The sequence below is a fragment of the Chelonia mydas genome, chromosome 3 (genome assembly GCF_015237465.2).
Source record: "Chelonia mydas isolate rCheMyd1 chromosome 3, rCheMyd1.pri.v2, whole genome shotgun sequence".
In the NCBI taxonomy this organism is placed as follows: domain Eukaryota; kingdom Metazoa; phylum Chordata; order Testudines; family Cheloniidae; genus Chelonia; species Chelonia mydas.
The window spans coordinates 75,761,764-75,786,029 of record NC_057851.1 but is presented as its reverse complement, the minus strand read 5'-3'; the positions used below and the strand labels follow the sequence as shown (position 1 = coordinate 75,786,029).

At 41.3% G+C, this 24,266-nt stretch overlaps 1 long non-coding RNA gene across 1 annotated transcript; it reads right to left on the bottom strand.

Annotated features, from left to right (window-relative positions):
• Window positions 1-419: 419 nt before the first annotated feature.
• On the bottom strand, window positions 420-21,880 carry LOC122464810. Its single transcript, XR_006289200.1, has 3 exons — window positions 21,871-21,880; window positions 10,323-10,327; window positions 420-550 (listed from the first exon to the last, which is right to left on the bottom strand). It is a non-coding gene; the product is annotated as an uncharacterized LOC122464810 (long non-coding RNA).
• Between the last annotated feature and the right edge of the window lie 2,386 nt (window positions 21,881-24,266).

Genomic DNA, 24,266 nt, shown 5'->3' with positions numbered 1-24,266 from the left:
CCGAGAGAGATCATGAGGCCTCTATTATGAGCTGCTGGATGTCCCTGCCAGTGAAATTTAACTGTTTGAAGAAAATTGCGTTTGCAATGCTTTCAACATTTGGATCCCACATACATGTGTAAACAGGTATTTTCACACATGAAATCTGTCCTCTGTCCCTCTCGGAGCTGGTTAACAACTGATCACTCAAAGCCAGTCAGAAGTGCAGCTTAAAGTATCCAAATACGTGCCAGACATTGGAAAACTCAGCAAGGAAAAGCAAGGGCAAGGATTACACTAAACTGATAAGATCTGCATTTTAATTTAATTTTAAATGAAGCTTCTTAAACATTTTAAAAACCTTATTTACTTTACATACAACAATAGACAATGTAATAACAATGTAATAGTATATATTACAATGTATAACAATGTAATAGTATATATTACAGACTTGTAGAAAGAGACCTTCTAAAAAAGTTAAAATGTATTACTGGCACGCAAAACCTTAAATTAGAGTGAATAAATGAAAATTCGTCCCACCACTTCTGAAAGGTTGCCGACCCCCGATCTAGTTTAACCTCCTGTATATCATGGGTCATGTAATATTATCTTGTTAGCCCTGCATTGAGTTGAATTACTTTTGTTTGACTAAAGCAGATCTTCCAGAAAGGCATCTAGTCTTGATCTGAAGACATCAAGAGATGAAGAATCTACTGCTTCCCTTGATAGTTTGTTCCATGATTAATTACCCCCACTGTTAAATATTTGTTATTTGTTTTATAATTTGAATTTGTCTAGCTTTAGCTTCCAGTCATTAGTTCTTGCTGTGCCTTTCTCCATTCTGTTAAAGAACGCTTTGGTACCTAGCATTTTCTGCCAGTGAAAGTACTAAAACACTCTAATCAAGTCACTTTTTTCAATCTGCTTTTTAATGAGGTAAACAGTCTTTAACTTTCCCACTGTAAAGAATTTTCTTCAGCCCTCTAATTAATTTTGTGGCTTTTTGCTGCACCTTCTTCAATTTTTCAATGTCCTTTAAAAACATTCTTAAAAAATCTGCTAAACACTGCATAGAAACAGGGCAACCTATGGTTGCTGTTTCTGTATAAAACCGTAACTTACAAAGGTTAATCCTGATCCAGATATGCAGCCAACTTTTCAAAAGTAGCTGCTAGTGGTTCCTCAGTCTGCGTTTTTGAGTACTTGCAGGTTCCATTGACTTCAGTTGAACTTGTGGGTGATCCCAGTTTAAAATTCAGGTCCCAAGGTGCCCAGCTGGGCACCCAAAATTGGTGGCCACTCTTGGAAACTTTTGGCCTTGACATTTTTGAGTTTGTCCCATCTTTAAAAAAAATGTATATTAATCTTCTAGCTAACAAACATGCAAACATTTTGGTTGGCTGGAACTGTAATATATAACTAACCATTTCAATACCATAATCTAAGTTAGTTATTTATGCAGAAGACACAGAGAAGAGAAATAAATCCAAAAACACAGAGGTTGTAGGTTCATCAAAGCATGTTGTTCTAAGTTTTAACATTGAAGGTGGTTTGCTATTTCCATTCATTCAAACTTTTTTATTAATCCTTTTTCATATTTATCAAAGCAATGAAGTGGATCAATTTTGGGAATTTTCAAGGCAAAATGTTTCTGAGTTTGTCAAACAAATGCAAATCATCTGAATAGTGTTGTAAAAAAGTGAGGGCTCTTTCATGTTTTAAGTGGTTAACTTATTTAAAAATGAACAAATGGAAGTTTGCTAAATTTCCAGAATATAAATTCACCTTCAGACTAGGAACAAGTATAAGAAATTTCAGCTCAAAGGGTAATTTTTTCACAAAGTTATAAGTGTCTGAAAACAGGAGTTTATAATGCAAGTACCTCCTCAACCATAACTATAGTGTTACTACTGTGATGCTATAATAAATTGAAATTACTGAACCATATTTGAAATGTGATGGAGATATATATGGTGATGTATAACATTTGAATTACAGCTGGAAAACCTTAGGGAAACCTACTTGGCAAAGATGGTATCCTTTCAATTAAAAAGAAAAAGTTGCACCATCTATGATGGTGGCAAATCCTTAAAATATCATTGGAACATGAGCAGTGAAATGGGAAGGTGACAGAAAAAAAGTCAAGTGACACATCTACATATCTTAAAAAAAGATTTTTCATTCTTTTTTCCCTGCCCCTTGTTTTACTCTTCCTCTACCTTGGCCCTACAGAATGAATGTCTGTATCCAATTAAAATGTGAATGACATTAAAACGCAAACGTGCTCATCTCTGACATGCAGCTAGCAAATTGATGAACCCCTCCATATTCTGGTGCACTAAGCTGATGTACATTATAATAGTGATCTTCCTTTCCCCTCACTCTTCAGTTGTAGAATTCTACGCCACCCCTTCCTAAGCCACAGTAGTAGTAATTTTTTTATTTATTATTCAATTATATTGCAGTAGTGCCAAGAAGCCAGGGATTCTCTGTACTAGGGACTTGTCACAATTCAGGGCAACTACAAACTCAATTACAATTTTTGAAGCTATAATTTGCAAAGTGTCATGTTTAGTAGTTTCCCTTTAAATATTATTCTAGCTACCAGGAAATCAACATTTGCATGAAGAAATGATCCAATATGTGCATGTTTGTTTCAAATCTAATATTCCCATAGCTATCTCTAATTTTACTCATTTTTTAAAAAAAATTAATCAGTGAATTACCCATTTAAAAATATTATACAACTAAGACCCTGATCCTACAATGCATTCTGTTTGAATGGACCTTTGCACCCATGTGCAGCCCCACTGAAGTCAATGGGATTCCTCATGGGCACAGACCATAACCGAGATAATAGGATAGACAGATTCATTTACACCTCTACTACAAACACTTGATTTTTTGTTTATAGAAGGTGTCATGCTGTCCGTGTGTGACTGTGAGTGCCTACCTCAGGGCAGACTATCAGAGAACAGGGCACACACCCCAATCTGGTGATGTGTTCTATAATTAGATTTCACCAAACCAGTAACAAATGTAAACTCCTAGATCACTATACTAGTCTTACCATGGAGTCAGAGACAATCCCTTAGACTCTGCAATACATCTTGCAGCCCAGACAAACTGGACTTATTGATAATGGTCTCTTCTACCAAAGATCACATCGCATTTATGTTCCTTCCAGTCCCAAGAGACCAGTCACTTACTCAGAATCAATTGGTATCCTAGATCTAACACGAAAGACAAACTGGTAGCCAATTCTAGAGTATTCTAACTGAAAGTTTACTAGCTAAGAAAAGGAAATGAGAGTTACTGAGAAGTTAAAGCAGGTAAAATATATGCACAGGTGAGTCACAGTTTGTAATTCCAAATGGTGGCAGTGATGTAATAAACTGCCAGTTTCCCAAAAGTCTTTTCAGGGTACCCCGATTGTCTCTGGGGATCTCCGCTTTGCATCTGGTACACTTCCCTGTAAGAGTCGAAACAATTCAGAGATGAAGGATCCTTTCCTGAATCCACACTTATAGCTTCTTCTCATCATCACACACAATGACCACTTGCTTTGAAATTAGCACTTTTAAAGTTCTTCATTTGCATTCCACAAGCCTGTTCTCACTTGATGCGTTCTTTAGTTACAGGGGTATACGCAATATAAATGTTTGCTATTACATTATAATGGGGTACAGATAAGAGAAAACAATGCAAGTAATAGCCCATTTGTTTTCTTGAAGTTTAAACACCAAATACACTTTTATGCATTTAACAAACACTTTGATTTATACTAATACACAAGTGAATTGGCCTGGGGCTTTGACATGAGCTGGCCCCTCGTCTGCCAGGATCATAGAAGTAAGTGAGCAAATATCTAAGTTAGGGCTAACAGTTAATCACAGTTAACTCACACAATTAACTCAAAAATTAATCACGATTAAAAAAAATAATCACTATTAATCACAATTTTAATTGCATTGTTAAACAATAGAATACCAATTGAAATGTATTAAATATTTTGGATGTTTTTCTACATTTTCAAATATATTGATTTCAATTACAACACAGTATACAAAGTGCACTGTGCTCACTTTATATTATTTTTATTACAAATATTTGCTCTGCAAAAATGATAAAAGAAGTAGTATTTTTCAATTCATCTCATACAAGTACTGTTGTGCAATCACTTTATCATGAAGTGAAACTTACAAATGCATATTTTTTGTTGTTGTTACATAACTGCACTCAAAAACAAAACATTGTAACGTTTTAGAGCTTACAAGTCCATTCAGTCCTACTTCTTGTTCAGCCAATCACTAAGACAAACAAGTTTGTTTACATTTACAGGAGATAATGTTGCCCACTTCTTATTTACAATGTCAGGATAAAGTGAGAACAGGCATTCACATGGGATTTTTGTGGCTGGCATTGCAATGTATTTACATGCCGGATATGCTAAAAATTTGTATGTCCCTTCATGCTTCAGCCACCATTCTTGAGGACATGCTTCCATGCTGATGACTCTTGGTAAAAAAATAATGTGTTATTTAAATTTGTGACACAATTCTCTTCCAAGGAGTTCAATGTCTCTGGCTCTGTTTTACCCACATTCTGCCATATGTTTCACATTATAACAGTCTCGGATGATGACTCAGTACATGTTATTCATTTCAAGAACACTTTCGCTGCATATTTGACAAAACACAAAGAAGGTACTAATGTGAGATTTCTAAATATAGCTACAGAACTCAATCCAAGGGTTAAGAATCTGAAGTGCCTTCCAAAATCTGAGAGGGGCGAGGTGTGGAGAATGCTTTCAGATGTCTTAAAAGAGCAACACTCTGATGCAGAAACTACAGAATCTGAACCATCAAAAAAGAAAATCAACCTTCTGCTGGTGGCAACTGACTCAGATGATGTAAATGTACATGTGTCGCTCTGCACTGCTAAGGATTCTTATTGAGCAGAACCCTTCATCAGCATGGATGCATGTCCTCTGGAATGGTGGTTGAAGATGAAGGGGCATATGAATCTTTAACACATCTGGCATGTAAATATCTTGCAACGCCAGCTACAACATGCGAACACCTGTTCTCAGTTTCAGGTGACATTGTGAACAAGAAATGGGCAGCATTATCTCCTGAAAATGTAAACAAACTTGTTTGAGTGATTGGCAGAACAAGAAATAGGACTGAGTGGACTTGTAGGCACTAAAGTTTTACATTGTTTTATTTTTGAATGCAGGTTTTTTTGTACATAATTCTACATTTGTAAGATCAACTTTCATGATAAAGAAATTGAACTATAGTACTTGTATTAGGTGAATTGAAAAATATTATTTCTTTTGTTTTTTACAGATTTTTGTAATATATGCAAATATTTGTAATACAATAAATGTAAAGTGAGCACTGTACACTTTGTATTCTGTGTTGTAACTGAAATCATTATATTTGAAAAAGTAGACAACATCCAAAATATTTAAATAATTATTTAAATTATTTAATCTATTATTGTTTAACAGTGCGGTTAATCTCACGATTAATCATGATTATTTTTTTTAATCGCTTGACAGCCCTAATCTAAGTATAGCCACACCATTTACTTTATAATCTGTCCAAAATATCCAAATCTACTTGTAGAGCCAGATTCATCCCTGATATTACTCCACTGATTCTCAAGTCAAAGGAGTTACCCTAGGAGAGTGAAAAGAAAAGGAGGACTTTCCTCCTTTTCTTTTTGCAGATACAGACTAACACGGCTGCTACTCTGAAACCTAGGAGAGTGGTCTCCAAACTTTTTACACCCAAGATCACTTTTTGAATTTAAGGGCAAGCCAGGATTTACCCCACCCCTTCCCCCAAGGCCCCTCCCTTTCCCCAAAGCCCTGCCCCATGCACTCCATCCCCCCCTCCATCACTTGCTCTCCACCACCTGGGGTAGGGGATTGGGGTTTGGGAGGGGGTGCGGGCTCTGGGCTGGAGCCAAGGGGCTTGGAGTGTGGGAGGGGGCTCTCTGCTGAGCCTGGGTCAGGGGGTTGGGGTGCAGGGGAGGCATGGGGGGTGCTGGCTCTGGGAGGAGGCTTAGGGATGGGTTCGGAGTGCAGGAGGCAGTTCAGGGTGCTTGCTCCGGGAGGGGGCTGGGGGTTGGGATGTGGCTTCCCGCTGGGCAGCACTTGTCTCTGGCAGCTCCCAGTCAGCAGTGTAACATGGCTGCTGCTAAGGCAGGCTCCCTGCCTAACCCAGCCCCACGCTGCTCCCGGAAGGGACCAATGCATCCCTGCAGCCCCGGGGGGAGGGAAGGCGGCACGTGGCTCTGCGCATTGCCCCTCTCAGCAAGCACCACCCTGCAGCTTCCATTGGCCACAGCTCCCCCTTCCCGGCCAATGGGAGTTGTGGGGGAGTGCTTGCAGGCAGGAGCAGCATATGAAGGGAGACCCTTGCCCCCCCCCATCCATGGGGCTACACTGGCCGCTTCCAGGAGCGTCCTGGGGCCAGGGCAGGCAGGGAGACTATCTTAGTTGCAGCCCTGCTGCACCACCAGAGATCACAATCAAGTGGGAGATTCTCTAAGATTGCCTAGTCGATCACAATTGACCGGTTGGTGACCACTGCTCTAGGATAAAATTTGCTCATTGTTTACTTGTATTCACAAATAATATGAATCACTGGACACAGATGCTGTGTCCTGTTCTTGTTTCTACACTTTAATAAGGATGTTGGCAAGTTGGAAAGGGTTCAGAAAGAGCTATGAGAATGATTCAAGATTCAAAAACCCTCTTGAAGTGAGTGACTAAATAACTTCCGCAAAAAGAAAAGGAGGACTTGTGGCACCTTAGAGACTAACAAATTTATATGAGCATAAGCTTTCATGAGCTACAGCCACAAGTACTCCTTTTCTTTGTGCAGATACAGACTAATACAGCTGCTACTCTGAAACCTATCTTTAAACAACTTATCTCTATTTAATTTATCAAAGAGAAGGTGATAATGGTCTATAAGTACCTACTTGAAGATTCCTGATAGTAGATGGTTCTTTAAACTAGAAAATATAAGACTATATATAATATCTGGAAGCTGAATTTGGACAAATTCTGATTAGCGATAACATTTTTATCAATGAGCTCTGGTCATTAGAGTTATTAAATCTACAGAATTAGTGTGTTTTTTGTTTAATGTTCAATTTTAACAAAGCGAGAAAGCAATCAAGTGACTCGGTCTAGGCAAAATAACATTTAAGAGGGAAACACTTCCAATATGGTGCCTTAGGCGGGTGCCAGCAGCTTGCACTCTCACTGTTCCCTTTGCAGATGGTATTGGCTGCTCACATTCTCTCCTCCTTTACAGATGGTGCCAGCTGATCTCTCCTTTACAGATGGTGCTAGCCACTCTCTGCACCCCACAGATGGTGCCAGATGCTCACCCTAACCCCAGCCCCCACAAACACAGAGACATGAGTTATATTATGAATCTGTATAAGCTAAAGTAACGACAGGCATATTTTCTTCCATTAGTTCTGCCCTGCAGAATTCTATCTTTAGGACTTGCATTTGGAGATCTATTAAATATTTAGTCTTCAGGGTTTGCACCCATCATTTTTTATTTCCCAAACAAGCTGTGAATGTATTTAGTTATAACTTAACATTTCAGAGTTACATGGAACTATTTGCTGCATTACTTTGTTTGGTGGTTTAACTTATATACACACTAATGATTTTATTATAGATCATTGTTAAGGAAAGCATTAGGGATGTAGGACTAGAAGAGACATCCTGGGTCACATCCAGTCCTGTGGTATCTCAAACAATCCCATCACATAATCCCTTTGATAAATTTATCAAATGCCATCTTAAAATGACATAGGGTTGTTTGCTTCCACTGCTCCTATTAGGTGGCTGTTCCAGGACCTCACTCCTGGAATGATTAGAAACGATATGAAATGTAGTCATTTATTTCTGTATCTGTTAATTGTTTGAATAAAATGGGAAAACCATGAAGCCCATCATTTTTTGTAATGAACAAATTTTGCACATACTTCATTTCCTGGGAAACCTGTATTGTCACCAAACAGCTGTTGGGAATGTTTATATGTCACGGGGGGTGAAAAATCATATTTGCATCTGACCTTTTGTACCTATTGTTGCAAGTAACATCTATAAACTGAAGGGGATTAGAGAGAGAAGATTTTTCTCTTGTCAATTTGTTTACTTTGACCATGTGACAGAACTTTGAGCATGAGCATGGCCAGCCGCATGTCCTGTCTTTCTGGACTTCTTTCTTCCCAAAGGAGGGGAGGCTATGCACACTCTTTCCTGGGTTCTATAAGAGAGTGATTAGCAAGAGCAAAGTTGAAACTGAAGAGAAAAAAGGAAATGCCTGTTTTCCCAGAGAGAAATGTGAAGATGGGATGAAGCAAGTTTAGGCCCTGATCCTGCACTGGAGTGCATTATTACTTAATGTTCTTCTTGGAACTGCACCCAAAGATCCTTCCAGTTATCACCATGGGAGCAGAAAACCCCTTATATTTTTTTTAAAAGAGTTTAAAAAATAATCATAATAAAAAATCAGGCCATTCAATTAAAGTGTGCCCTGTCAGAACACTGAAGGAGTCAGCCTCAAAACATTTTACATTGTGTCCCTTTAACTATTACCAGAGGATTGAAAATACAGCAAATGTGGCATTGATCTTCAAAAAAAGATGAAGAGATCTCCTGACTTTTGCTGGCAGGTAAGCCTGACTACATCCTCTAGTCATAATAATAACTTAAAAATAAAATGGATATTAAGATAGGAGTTGAAGTCAGGAGTGGGGAACGCGGCTCGTCCTCTCCTGGCACCCTCCTGGTTCTCTGTACTCCATGGCGGGGTGAATCGAGAGCGTCTCCTCCTGTTTCAATCCACTGTAGCCACTGTACTGAGTAAAACTATCTGTAAGAATTTAGGGCTTGAACATGCATTCCTTGCCCAATACATGCAATATCCAGCCCCAAGAGAATAACAGAAGCATCAGGAATTAAATAACATGGATTTATAAAGGGGGGAGGGAACAGTGCCAGACAAACCTGGTGAATAATAATCAGAAACAGAGGGCTCAATTCAGCGGTGATATAAGCAGCGGCACATATTGAGACTGAGTTTGTCACACAATAGGTGTAAGTGGTAAAGTAGTATAACTTACTGTAACACACTTAAAGTGTGACATTTAACTGGCAGAACGAATGCAACTTTAACTATAAGGGGATAGACTGGGGCCGTAGGAGGAAGAACAATAAACAGGCCTCTCCCATTTTGTCTGACACCTTCTTTTTCTGTAGCTTTCCTGATTTTACCCTTTCTTGAACTTCAGTCACAAATTTGGGGTCACATGGCTAGATCTCTGTCACTCTAGGGAGCACATTAGGCATTGCATGGCTGCAGGGGTCCACTCAGGCAGATCTGATTGACAGGTTTGGCCCTGATCCTACTGCAGTCTCCACCTGGGCATTGGGGTGTGTCTACCTGGAACTCATTGCAGGACTGGGCCTTAGAACGTAAGCTACTTCCACGTGAAATAATCTCCCTAGGAAATGGTGGATGTTGCATTACTTGTGCTGCTCCTTATACTAGGAAAATACTCTGGTTATATAATGTATCAATCAATCCTTTCTTATCAGGATGACGGGTGAGAAAATTGGATAGGTTTTCTCTATCTCCAGTTTCCATTTTTCTTTGATTTTAGGTTTCCCTTTAGTTTATAAAAATATTTAGCATCTTATGTGTCTCTCTTTAAAACTGTGTGTGTTGTCCATCAAATGTCACATCAAAGGAAACATATTTACTTGTACAGCATTGAACATCATCTGAACTTCATATTACCAGAGATTAGCTAATTTCCTTCTGAAACTCCAGAATCCTAGCAGCTAACCACCATTATTCAGTAGAGAAATGTGAACAAGCTGTGCATGGGCTTGATCTGCTTAAAAAACAAGTGGGTGGGTGGGATTTTTTGTTTGTTTGTTTTTAAACTTCTTCAGGACTATTCATCAAGTAAAGCTCTTTTTGAATTAACTGCCAGAACACTAGAATTTTAGCAGAACATTACAACATTCTTCTGCTAGTGCTATTCATTCTTAGGGTATGTTTACACTGCAGTTGGAGGTGTAATTGCAGCACATATCAACATACCAGAGCTAGCTTTAATCTAGCTAGCTTGGGTATCCGTATTAGTGAAGTCACTAAAAGGTCAGCCAGGACTCTTGAGTACTTGTGCATTTATATCTTCACTGCTATTAGTACTTGCACTACCTATATTACAGCTAGCTTGGTTATGTCTACACATGCTGCTCTCACCCCTACAATTGCAGTGTAGACATAGCCTTAGTAAGCTGATCTGGGCTATTCCACGTTTTTGAAAAAAGTTCCTAGGAAGTCCCCTCTATATTTGAAAACAAAATTGAAGCAGTAGAAACAAAATCACATCTATAAAGAATCCTACACATGCCAGACTCTGGGTGTAAAAAGTAGGGAAGGTCCAAATTAGAACCTTGTCTTCTACCCCCCTTTGAATTTCAAGGATATGGGGATTCAGGCTGAAATTCTAAGAGATGAACTCACTCCTACCCCATTCATTCCAGGTCAGATTCAAAACTATTTTATATTCTGGTCTCCCTGGATGCAGCCAAATCCTGTGAAAATGGCTATTCACCTGATGCTTTGGACATGACAATGTGGATATCTAATAGCATTAAGGAGTCCAGAATTATCCCAAGGCTGTGCATCAACTTAAAAGACTGGGGCTCTTGCTAATTTGTAAGGTTATAGAGGAGGCAAGACGTTTAAAGTGCTTCCCTTTTCCTGTCTTTTAATTCACTCATCTTTCCAGAAATCAAGCCTCAGCCTCAAAAGTGTGGGACATCTATGTCCGGATATTGCTAATATGCCTTTGACCCATAAGTCACCAATGTGAATCCAGCCCAGCTCAATAAGGATTAAAAGTTGTTCTCATATAATGAGGTATATAATATGTAACTATTAGAATGGGAAAAGGTACAGAGAAGGGCAACAAAAAAGATTGGGAATATGGAACTGCCACATGAGGAGATATTAAGAAGACTGGGACAGTTCCTGCTGCTGGAAAAATATAGGCACAGCACATTGTCTAACTGGCCACTCTGATGACCTGGCAACTTGTACCAGCATTGGGCTGTTCAGGGCAATGCATAAAGCTGCCGCTCTTGGTGACAGGCTTACAGCAGTGTTGCGAAATATATAGTCATGGCTGACTAATCCATACTTTTGTTAAACAGAAGGGAAAGAGAAGAAAGCAGGTAGTGGTTGGGATTTAGGGGGAACGGATGGATGTGGTGGTGCCAGCTGGGTGCATCTCTCTGGCACAGTCTGGCCAGGACATCTCTCAGGATCAGGATGACAAAGGTCCAGGGATGTCAGTGGATTCTGGGGGTCCCAGGAGATGATGGAGTTGGCAGGAAGGGAAGAAGCGAGCTTCACCACCATGGCTGTCACCTTTCAGTCAACCATTGTTCACCTCCCCTTCGCTTTTTCATCTGTCCCCCCAAAGTCTCTTTCTGAGGACCTAAAAAAGGGAGTGTTGGGTGGAATAGCCCATCACCTCATTATTTTATTTACCAGTTAGGCCTCATTTTCAGCACACCAAGTTTAGTGCCTTGATTTCCAGTCTCACACTTCTTTTGTTCACCTGGTGTGATCTTAACACAGTTGTTGAGTTATATCAGTTGGCCTTCTTCTTTGGACTAATTCTGTTCTTCTTTCTCCTTTTCACATTTTTTCCCATCAATATTTATTGTTATAGGTTATTGTGATATTTAGTTGAGCTTCCAATTAAGATAATTTTGCACACCCAATTATTACAATAAAGGGGTACCCATAGGTATTGAAACCCTAGCAAATATGACAATGTGGATCTTAAAGTAGTCTGATATCTAACTTACTGCTCTTCTCCCACACACATGTAAAGTGGATACAAAATTCCCACTTACACAGTGGAAAAGAGAGATTGGCCCCATGACTTGTGTCAAAGGGTAAAATGCGGTCCTCTATGCTACTTTTTCAAGCTTGTTTTCTTAGGATCTGATCTTTCAGTCCTGGTGGAATGCCAAGTCTGCACAATCTGGCCCTTAATGGGCAAAACTTCAAGTGTATCTTAAGGCACTGTGCATCTTTGAGGCATTTTCGTACTTGAAACAGTCTTGGCATTCTCTGATGGTTAAAGACTTGTAGCTGGAGAACTGAGATATTATTGATTTTTTGGTTGTTGTTGCCAAAAAAGAGTGCTGCCTCTAGGGAAGGCTCAAATATGAGATTAGTGCTATTTTGCTTTCAGTTTCCCCTTTTGTTTTTGTTTTAATACTGCCTGTTGTGTACAAATACTGAAGAGAGAGAGAGGCGCGGCTTCTGCTTTCACTTTCGCCATTACAAATCAGGAGTAAGGCTATTGAAGTCAATGGGCTGACGTCGGGTTTAATACTGATGTAAGTCAGAGCACAATCAGGCTCATAATCCACTTTTAAATTTTAATTTAAAAACAAGTAGAAACATTCAAAATCAGCTGCCTTGTATTTTATCTTGAGCTTGAGAGTTTTGTAGGGTAGTGACTGGGGGAAAAACTGAAAAGGGTCTTTTAATAAAAGAAGTACAGCCTAATTTTTATTTCCTTAAAATCTGAGGTCTGTAACCTGTGGCTCCAGTGCTCTATGCAGTTCGTTAGAAGTTTCTCTTCTGTTCTTCCAACTTGACACTTTAAAAAAACAAAACAAAAGAGGGCTCACAATACACAGTGAAATTCCTCTTATTTTGTTCTCAAGAGATTTAGGGGTATAAAGAATTTAAAAACCATGTTCCACAACACCTCCCTCTCTCCCTCAAGTCCACTTTTTCTTAAGGGAATAATTATTTTTGGTATTTCCAGTGATTATCCAACACTACAGATGTATACTAAATGACTGGAGTTCAATCCTTTCGTATGATAGGAGTTGGCTGATAATTCCAAGCATTAGAAGAGACTTGAATTCACTGGGAATCCATCAAGTTTTGCACCATGCATTACTGAAATGTGCCTGTTGCAGATGTAATTCAGGGATGAGGTGAAGGAGAGACTCTAAAGGTTCCTGGTAATTTGTATTGTAAGTAGAGCTAGTTGGAAATTTTCCAGCCAGCCCCCCGCCACCCCCCCAGTTTAATTAGAAAATGCCGGTTCAGTGAACCAACATTTCTTGTGAAAGAGAGCTGGGATTGACAAACTTTTGCTGAATTACAAGCAGGCTCCATCAGAAAACTGCCTGGTTGCCTGCCAACCCATCTTGCACGGCCCTGGAGCTGGGGAACATAGGGCTTCCAGACTCCCAGGCCAGCTGGCTTCCCAGACTTCTTGCTCAGGAGTCTGACCCTGCCCACCCCAGAAGCCAGCTGGCCCAGGAGTCTGGACCCCCTGGGTTCCCCAGACGGGGGGCAGACTGCATGGAATGGCTGCCCCAAAGCTGAATATCTTGGGAGCTCCAACAGCCACTGAGTGAAAACGACACTCTTGTCAGTGTCACTGCTGAAACAGCAGCAGTGTAGTTAACTGGAAACACCATGTGTCAGTGTCTCTGAAACAATTTGGGGTGGAGAGTGTATAAGACATTTGCTTGCCTGAACTTGCAATATTTGAATATTGCATATATTGAATATTCCTGAACTTGCAAAGCTTTACACACGTGCTTCAATTTAGATACTAGTGGTCTTATTTGCTTCACTGTGTAAGGTTAAGTTTAACAGGATTGAGCTCTAATCTATCATGCAAATTCATTGGATTCTTATATTAAAAAACAATATAATGTCATTATATTAGAGTAAAGTAAATGCCACTGAGAACTAGTGCAGGTAGTTTTGCAGTGTATGCATTTCTAGGTCAAAAATGATCTGAAGAGACTTCCATGCGAAGGCCTATAGCATCTTCCATACACAGCATCACAAAAGGCTTCGACACATCAGGGTATTGCTTCCAGGTATGCCAGGTAGGTGTAACACATTATTTTCTTTTTCTTTTGATTCCGTCCATTTCAAATGTATTGTCTGGGCTTTCACATTGCTGAAGTCAATACCAAATGTAACCTGTGCTTTTAATTGGAGATCTTTCTGATTTCCAGGTTTTGTAGTCAGAGCTACTGCACTGTGGGTTGAAATGTTTTCTAAGTGAGCTGGATGTCTCTATAAGTACAGCAGATGTCATTGACAGTCTATTGCTACATTTAGTGCTGAATGTCGGGCAGTGGCATATTATAGTACCTTTGTGTTTTGTTCTTTGCAAGAGCTTCTTTAAATGCAGAGTGTAATATTTTGGTATATTCCCTGTAGAGGGGGAAGAAAAAGAGTCATAACGTTTGTAAACTGCTGCACTTTCTCCTCAAAACCCCATTAAAAGATTGTCCCACAAGTTGCAGCCTTTCAAACCAACAGTGAGAGCAAGACCTAGCATGAAAGAATCCATATTTTGGGATGGGGTGGGTATCGTGCATCCCCCAGCCCACCCCACATCCTAAACCGGGGGAAGCATCCAGAAATATTATTAGAACATTAATTCAAAGGACTTCTGTTCTATACAGGTTCTTCTACCATGCTCATCACTGTAGTATCTTCCATTACAGATACTGATCTATATAGGGCTGATCTAGGTATACTTTAATCCTGCTTCAGCAAGGAGGTGAAGGGAGTGGACTAGATGACCTCTTGAGGTCCCTTCTAACCCTACATTTCTGTTATTCTAAATTGCAGTAGCACTCAAAAGGCCTAATCGGTTTATCTTTAATGGCACAAGACCATGTTTTGACTGTGTGCATTCTGCTAGTTCCATTGTCTTCCTATGTATCTGTGCATCCCTGTCAGAGCAACAAGCCTTGCAATCCTTGAGCAAGAACTACATAGCTGGTAATGGGAAAGTTCCCCCCAAAATTAAAAAGAAAAGTTAGTGACACATAATTTATGTAACCCCTTTGGAGGGGGTGCTCCTGAAGTACCACACTGAGACTCTAGGAGACTCTCTCCTGGACTACACCATTAATGGTGGCAGAGGATCGGGTCTGTCTTTCCTGGGTAGCCTAGAATCCCGTGCAGAGTTGGAACAAGCTGGAAGCTACTGCAAGAACCAATCATAAGACCAGAACTCAGAGAAAGGATTTGGTTTTACTTTTGGTGTTGCCTGTTGTAGCGGAGTAGATCCTAGTGGTCCACCAGCTGGGCAGTCAGGGAGCTGGGAAGCCTGGGGGCAAATCCAAACAGCCTTCTGTTCTGTCAGAATTTTTTTAACCAGTTCTGGGGAATTCTTCAATACCCCTAATATACATCTACATGTTCATGATGCTAGATGCTTTGCACTAAAACAAATCTGATTAATAACCAAGGTTCCAGAGGCCTAACAGCACCTAACGGGGCCTCTCATTGGATCCCAGTACCAAGTATCAAATTCTGTCCACCTCACATTCAGAATGACTTTGAAGCACTAGTAGTTACAAACATAGACCACGGCCTGTTTTTCACTTCAGAATCACTTCTCTCGCTCCTGACCTTGTTCCCACAGGTTGTCACTGGTCTGGGAAGGAACTCCAATAGGATTCTGCTTTTTAGTATCCCGTCCCAGTTCCAATCACCACCATTGCCCTGGTGGAAAGCCCAGACCCAATGACCCCATGATGCATTCAATTAAACATTTAGGTCCAACTCTGGCATCCAAACTCCCTACAAAAGAAACTCTATTGTACTGATTCAGGAACCATCCATAACTCAGTAAATCCTCCACTTCTTGATTTGACCTTAATAATAAATTGAGTTTTGCTATGAATGAGGAAGTAGCTGATTGCCAAGTGCAAAATGACCAACTTAAAGGAAACACATGGGGTGTGAAACTGAAGATTGCCAAGCCTGTAGTTCATACAAAGTAGTCATATTGGTTGTCTCAGCCCTCCTTGCCAGTTCCCACAATCTTGTTACTTTATTAGCAGTGAGTAGAGATACACATCTCTAGATCCAACTCAATCTTCAGAAAAGCCTGCATATTTGGAGAGTGGGCAGGGGGAGAGCCTGTTATTTTCTTTTGCTGGTTGTCATCATAAATTAAGGGAATTGCTTAAAATAATATTACAACAGGAACCAGGAAGGAGAGGACAAGACTAGATCTTACAACTCATAGGTGCCTTTGCCTGCACAGAGCCATTTGTAGAATCTGGTTCTAAATTAGGTCATTTCACAGAAGTTATTTCTTGCTTTTGAGGGTTGTTTATAGTTAATGTATGTCATGATATCACTTTCAGCTACAGTATGTCATGTATCTGTGCCATGCGAAGAGTCCTAGACCACTGTGATATCAGGGGTAACAACCAATCATCACAGTTACTCTGCAGTTAATTTGCATGCAACAGTTTCATTGGTTGTATGAGGAAGACTGCACAGATGGTGGATTACTTGGCCAAACTGCCACAGTTGTTCAGAACCACTTACACAACAACACAACCAGCACACAGAATAACCCCAAATACACAGCACATGGCAGCACACACCCGTCCTTCACCACCACCACAAATCCACACCATTCTCCCATGCTAGTCATTCTGTGTGTCACTTTGAAGCCTAGAATGTATTCTGAGTCAGTATAAAGTGATGGAAACAGCGACAAGCACGGCTGAGCGCTCTTTTTTGTTCAGAAGATCACCAGCTTCAATCCTCGCTGGGCCCTGTGAGAACGGAAGAAGTATTGGAGTCCAAAGTTTCTACAGCAACTGAAAGGTGACAGTTGATTAGAGAAGGTGGGTATAACAGCTCTGTGGAGTAACAAAGAAGTGGTTGTACCTCCAGCCAGGGGGCAGCTCCGTGCACAAACTTTGGGGAATGTGTCCAAATGGAAACATTGCTCATTGTAACCCAGTACATGGAAACAAGAGCCCCTGTTTTCAGCTTGTCGACACACATAACTTTATGAATTACACTCTGGTGGCAGTATGGAATTTCAGCTACTAATTCTCAAAGTAAAATGTCAGGGGAAACAAAACCATAAAAACAAAAATATGCTATTGCTTAGACACTAACCAATGTAGATTGTAGATGCATTATTTATTTCTAATTCTTACTGATGACCTTTAGTAACTTGCTTGTGGTTCCTATTTGTTCTGATATTCATGAGTTGTAAGTCATCATCAATACCTCCTGGAAATATTTAATGTGTCCACAGTCACCCCTCCCCCTTTGTGTAGCATTTATACTTTACTGCTGGGATTTTCAAAGAGCCTAAGAGAGTTAGGCACACAAATACCATTCAAGAGGAATTGGCATCTAATTCCTATAGGCTCATTTGAAAAGTCCAGACTCCATAGGTGTGCAAGTATATATCCATTCTGAATAACAGATATCACACATTAATCCACTCTAAGCCTGTATAGATTTCTACTTTATTTTATCTTCTGTCATATTTCAGGAGTAAACAGCTTAGTGAAAAGAGAATATGAGACTAGTAATGAAAAAGAAAGAGACTCATCACTCTTTAAAAATTCTATAAATAAATACACAATATGAATGTGTATCTTAAACATGAAAAGGGGAAAACATCATATTCTCCACAGATCAACAATGTGTTATTGTGTAAAGCTTCTGTGCATGACATTGTCCAGGGATATCTATTGAGAGACAGATAAATAGGATAAAACATAGAGTTTTATAAGCCTGAATACAGTGTTTGGTTGGTGTAATAAAAGCAGTTGACAGACATCTAAAAATGCAAAGGTCTAAGAATTACTGTGCAACTACTGCATATTTATGTTTTCTTTGTTTCTTAAAATCACTGACAACTTGAAGGTGAAAATCTCGTTGATTGCAGGGTTGTTGGTGGGTTTTGTTTAATCAGTTGCATTGGGAATAATAACCAGTTTTAAATGTAACCTAAGCATTAAGTTAATATTACAATAGAGTTCTCCATCATATTTCAGAACAGTTGGTATTCCAACTAATTATGAGCTATTGCAAGCATGATATCAGTTACTGTAGGAATTAGTACATTTGGGTTACTCCGGAGAAACTTGTAATTTTTCATTACTTTCGGTGTGTATGAGCAAGTCGGAGGTTGGGTCTGATTTTAACTTCTCCATTAATGAACTGGAAAAGAATGAAAGAAGATCATTAATTAAACTCACGGCCAGTATTAAACCTGGACATATTGCAAGCACTTAGGAAAATACTGATTAAATAAATATTGATCTACACAAATTAGAAACTTGAAAGAAATTGTTTTTTAAAATGTCATTTCTATCTGAATAAAAACCCATTTGCAGAATACTTATCTAAAATACAAACTTACTGTCTAAGGCAGAGGTGGGCAAACTATGGCCCGTGGGCCACGTACGGCTCGTGGGACCCTCCTGCCCGGCCCTTGAGCTCCTGGCCCGGGAGGCTCGCCCGTGGCCCCTCCTCTGCTGTCCCCTCTACCCCGCAGCCTCAGTGCTACCCTCCACCGGTGCAATGGCCTGACTCTGTGCTCTGGGCGGCGTGGTTGTAGTGATGTCAGCCACCAGTGCTCCAGGAAGCACAATAAGGAGGCGGGGGGGGGGAGGTTTGGATAGAGGCAGGGAAGTTAGGGGGGGTGGTCAGAGGGCAGGGGTGTGGATAGGGGTCAGGGGAGTCAGAGGGCAGGGAACAGGGGGTTGGATGGGGCAGGGATCCGGGGGGGCAGTCAGGAAGGAGAGGAGGGGTTGGATGGGGCAGCAGGGGGCAGTCAGGGGTGGGGAGTCTGGGGTGGTCAGGGGACAGGTAGAAGGGGTGGTTGGATGAGGCAGGGGTCCCAGGGGGCAAGTCAAGAATTAGAATGGGGGTTGGATGGGGTGGCAGGGGGCAGTCAGGGGTGGGGGGTTCAGGAGTGGTCAGGGGACAGGGAGCAGGGGGTGGTGGATGCAGTAGGAGTCCTGGGGGCACCATCAGGGGGCAAGAAGCGGGGGAGGGGGGTCGGATAGGAGGTGGGGGCTGGGCCACTCCTGGCTGTTCGGGGGGACACAGCCTCCCCTAACCAACCCTCCATACAATTTTGGAAACCCGATGTGGCCCTCAGGCCAAAAAGTTTGCCTGCCCGTGGTCTAAGGCAAGGGTAGCACATGGAAAGCAATAATGCCCAGAAAGGTTGGAGTTGGTACTGGGCAGAAAAGTAGATATAACAGGGCTGATAGTCGCCTCTCTATTGAGGTTGCCTAAACATTTTTTATTATATCAAAAAATTCTATTTTGATCTTTTCCCCTGAGCACCATTCCTCCTGTGAACTGAATGCAAATAATAATAATAATTAACTAATATAATAGCATGTGATTTTATAATCAAAGACTACAGTATAGTCGCATACATACAAGGGAGTAGAATTAAGGTTGCACAGACAAATCCTGTCATGTCCTATCTTTAGAGTCCTGACTTTGTAAACCAATGTTCTTTTTTAACCTTCCGTGAATTAACTTTGAATGCAACAAGGGGCTTAGGCTTGGTCGACACTACATACTTACTTCGGTATAACTATGTCTTTCACGGGTGTGAAAAATCTACACCCCAGAGCGATGTAGTTATACTGACCTTAACCCACTATGTAGAAAGTGCTACATCAGCGGGAGAGCTTCTGCAACGTAGCTATGGCTTCTCACAGAGGTAGAGTTATTAAGCCAACAGGAGAGCTCTCTCCCATCAGCTTAAAGCATCCTCAACAGACATGCTACAGCATCACAGCTGCACCAGTATATATTTGTAGTGTAGACCTGCCCTTATTCTCCGTGCCATGGATTGGAGTAGCTCCTATTGATTTTAATAGAGCCCCTGGAGTTTTGAGGTCACCAATACAAGGAAGACATTGATAAAATGGAAGGAATCTAGAGAAGATCAACTGCTATTATAAAGTTCTGAGGAAGATCATGACTATAAGAAAAGACTAAAATATGTACAGATTGGCTAACAGATTATGAAGAACTGAGTGACTGATAGGCACCAATGTTAAGAAAAGGGAGGAACTGTACAGTGTCTCTAGGAAGAAATAGTGGGATGAAGATGAGCAGAGGCAGGGGTGAAAGTAACTTAAAGGACTTACTGGTACTCCGGAGTCCTTAGGAGGGGGCGGGGCCTCAACTGGAAGAGGCGTGACCTCTACCAGAAGAGGCGAGGCCTTTACATCCCTGGGCCCTTTAAGTCAAGATTTAAAGGGCCCGGGGCTGGGACTGTGGTAGCAGCAATTGGGAGCCCCAGGCCCTTTAAATCACCCCAGAGCTACCAGCTGCAGAGGCAGCTGGGAGCCCTGGGGATCGGGGGTGATTTAAAGAGCCCAGGGCTCCAGCTGCCGCTACCGCAGCGGAGCCCCAGGCCCTTTAAATAACCATCGGAGCCCCAGGGGCTCCCAGCTGGCACTGCTACCCCAGGGCCCCAGGCTCTGGCAGAGCTTTAAAGGGCCCAGGGCTCTGCTGCAGTAGTGGCAGCCGGGAGCCCCAGGCCCTTTAAATCACCGCCGGAGCCCCGCTGCCACTACCCCAGGGCTCCAGCAGTGGGGCTCGGGTGGCGATTTAAAGGGCTCCAGAGGGTAGTAGCAGTGGGAGCCCCGGGCCCTTTAAATCGTCACCCGAGCCCTGCTGCCGGAGCCCTGGGGTAGCAGTGGCAGCTGGGGGCTCCAGCAGCGATTTAAAGGGCCAGGGGCTCCCAGCCGTCGCTACCGCAGCAGAGCCCTGGGCCCTTTAAATTGCCACCGCGACCCCTGGGGCTCCAGCATCAGGGCTCAGGCGGCGATTTAAAGGGTCCGGGGCTCCGGTTGCCTCTACTGCCCCGGGTCCTTTAAATCATCCTCGGAGCCTGCCAGAGCCCTGGGGTAGTGGCGGCAGGGCTCTGGCGGCTATTTAAAGGGCCAGGGTGGTAACGGTGGCCGGAGCTCCGAGCCTTTTAAATCATCCCTGGAGTCCTGCTGCCGGAGCCCTCGAGAGGCGGCGGTGGGGCTCCGGCAGTGATAAAAAGGGCCTGGGTCAGTAGCTGCGGCAGGAGCCCCAGGCCCTTTAAATCGCCGCCTGAGCCCTGCCGCCGCTTCCCCAGGGCTCTGGCAGCAGGGCTCTGGCAGCAATTTAAAGGGCCTGGGGCTCCAGCCACTGCTGGGAGCCCCAGCCCCTTTAAATTGCCACCTGGGGAAGCCGGTCCAACGCGGTACGGTGCACAGGCTCTTGCCGGTACGCCGTACTGGGGCATACCGGCTTACTTTCACCTCTGAGCACAGGAAGCTTGAATGTAATATGAACACTTTCCTAATAATAAAGTCAGTTAATCTATGGAGTGGTCTCCCAAGGAATATACTGTAATGGAGGTTCAATCACTGAAGTTATTCAAAAGCATATTGAAAAAGAACAGTCCTGCATTTGGAGATGATGAATTCATTAGGGCTCATAGGGCTTTCTGTCTCAGAAGTGAGATGCATATGTTGTTAATCAGAGTTTTGCCCTAATAAGGACTTCAGGACTGTCCCCACAGTTATCATATTTCCATTGGCCAAAGCATCAGAACTTTGGCCGTTCTGAAATTGCCATTCCCCATAGAAAATGAAACAGGTGAAAGGACGGAGTTACTTTCATCAACATCTTCCTTCCTTCCTTTTTGAGTATTGGGGTTGGGTTATTCCAGTGTCATTTGAATTCTTTCTGTGTTTGCAAGGGAACTATCCCAAACAATTTGTTTATAAACTGAAATCATTGTATTGCATTAAATTGTCCTTCCGCATTATGCTGCTGTCAAAGAATGATGATAAATATAAACCATCAAACATGGCAAATTTGTTTTCATTAGGAAGCTTTTCAATTGTGTCTGTGCGTTGTTTCCTAAGCTTCTTATATGTAACCTCTAGGAATTGCAGGGAGATGAGAGGCACACAGATTGCCTGCCTGCTTTTTATTTCCTCTCCTGAGATTTCACGACTGCTTCTAGCAAGCTTAAAATAATCTTTACACAAACAAATCTATTCTTTTGTCTTACTTAGCCTTATCTATCAAGCCCATTTCAAGAGTGTGGATATGAGCAAAATAATTATATGCATTTCAAGATGTTGTAAGCTATATGCAGGACCAGAATACTAATGTGTTTTAGTGCATTGGAATTGGAAGCAGATAGCAGGGCAGTGCCATATTGACATTTCTTATACAGTTACAAGGTCTTTTATTGATTTAACTAAAACTTATGTGTATATTCAATTGAAGCCTAAACCATTCCAGATATCATGCTTCATTAGAAATGTTTATTTTTAGATAATCTGAAACATTATTTGGAAAAATGAAAAATAAAATCTGTGTTAATAGGTCTATCATCAACAGCAGATGCACGAATGTTAGCATGTTTTCAGTGTTATTGCTTTACAGCTACGTTAATGGATATATTGTCATTTCACAAATCCCTCAATATACATAACAATAAGCAGGGTCCCATTTCTCCTACAGGACTAGAAAGTTCAAACTACAAATGAAACAATAATTCCAACATGATAAAATTATAATAATAGTAATAACAATAATAAAAAGAAACAGTTTAATAAACATAATAAGTTTATATTTTGTATATGTCCCTCCTTTACAAGCTAATAGAAATACAACTGTTATGGTAGAGTTCATGGTTCTAAGGAATGAGTTCATGATTCTAAGGAGGGAGAAAAGCACAATAAAGACAATGGATTTCAAGAAGGCAGACTTTAGCAAACTCAGGGAGCTGGTAGGTAAAATCCCATGGGAAGCAAGTCTAAGGGGAAAAACAATTGAAGACAGTTGGCAATTTATCAAAGAGACATTATTAAGGGCACAAGAGCAAACTATCCCACTGCTTAGGCCAGAATGGTTAAGCCAGGGTGGTATTTTGCCATACTTCCTGAGATCCTCAATGATCTAAAACTCAAAAAACAGTCCTACAAAAAATGGAAACTCAGTCAAATTACAAAGAATGAATATAAACAAATAACACAAGTATGTATGGACAAAATTAGAAAGGCCAAGGCACAAAACCAGATCAAACTATCTAGGGACATAAAGGGCAACAAGAAAACATTCTAAAAATACATTAGAAGCAAGAGGAAGACCAAGGACAAAGTAGGCCCATTACTCAATGAGGGGGGAGGGCGACACAATAACAGAAAACATGGAAATGGCAGAGGTGCTTAATGACTTCTTTGTTTTGGTTTTCACCAGAAAGGTTGGTGGTGATTGGATGTCTAACGTAGTGAATGCCAGTGAAAATGAGGTAGAATCAGAGTCTAAAATAGGGAAAGAACAAGTCAAAAATTACTTAGACAAGTTAGATGTCTTCAAATCACCAGGGCCTGATGAAATGCACCCTAGAATACTCAAGGAGCTGACTGAGGAGATATCTGAGCCATTAGCAATTATCTTTGAAAAGTCGTGGAAGATGGGAGACATTCCAAAAGACTGGAAAAGGGCAAATATAGTGCCCATCTATAAAAAGGGAAATAAGGACAACCCAGGGAATTACAGACCACTCAGTTAACTTCAGTACCCGGAAAGACAGTAGAGCAAATAATTAAAAAATCAATTTGCAAATACCTAGAAGATAATGAAGTAATAAGCAACAGTCAGCATGGATTTGTCAAGAACAAATCGTGTAAAACCAACCTGATAACTTTCTTTGACAGGGTAACAAGCCTTGTGGATAGGGGGAAGTGGTAGATGTGGTATAGCTTGACTTTAGTAAGGCTTTTGATACTGTCTTGCATGACCCAGTACATCCCTCGGCCCGCACCGCTTCCAGAAGCCATGATCAGCTGAATCTGTGGATGTGGCAGGTAAACAAACTGGCCAGGCCCGCCAGGGGCTTTCCCTGCACAAGCGGCAGAACAAGTTTGGGAACCACTGGTTTAGATAATGGCATAGAGAGTAGAGTTATAAAGTTTGTGGATGATACCAAGCTGGGAGGGGTTGCAAGTGCTTTGAAGGATAGGTTTAACATTCAAAATGATCTGGACAAACTGGAGAAATGATCTGAAGTAAATAGGATGAAATTCAACAAGGACAAATGCAAAGTACTTTACTTAGGAAGGAACAATCAGTTGCACATGTACAAAATGGGAAATGACTGCCTAGGAAGGAGTACTACGGAAAAGGATCTGGGTTATAGTGGATCATATATAACACTATTGCAAAAAAAGCAAACATCATTCTGGGATGTATTAGCAGGAGTGTTGTAAGCAAGACACGAGAAGTAATTCTTCTGCTCTACTCTGCACTGATTAGGCCTCAACTAGAGTATTGTGTCCAGTTCTGGGTGCCACA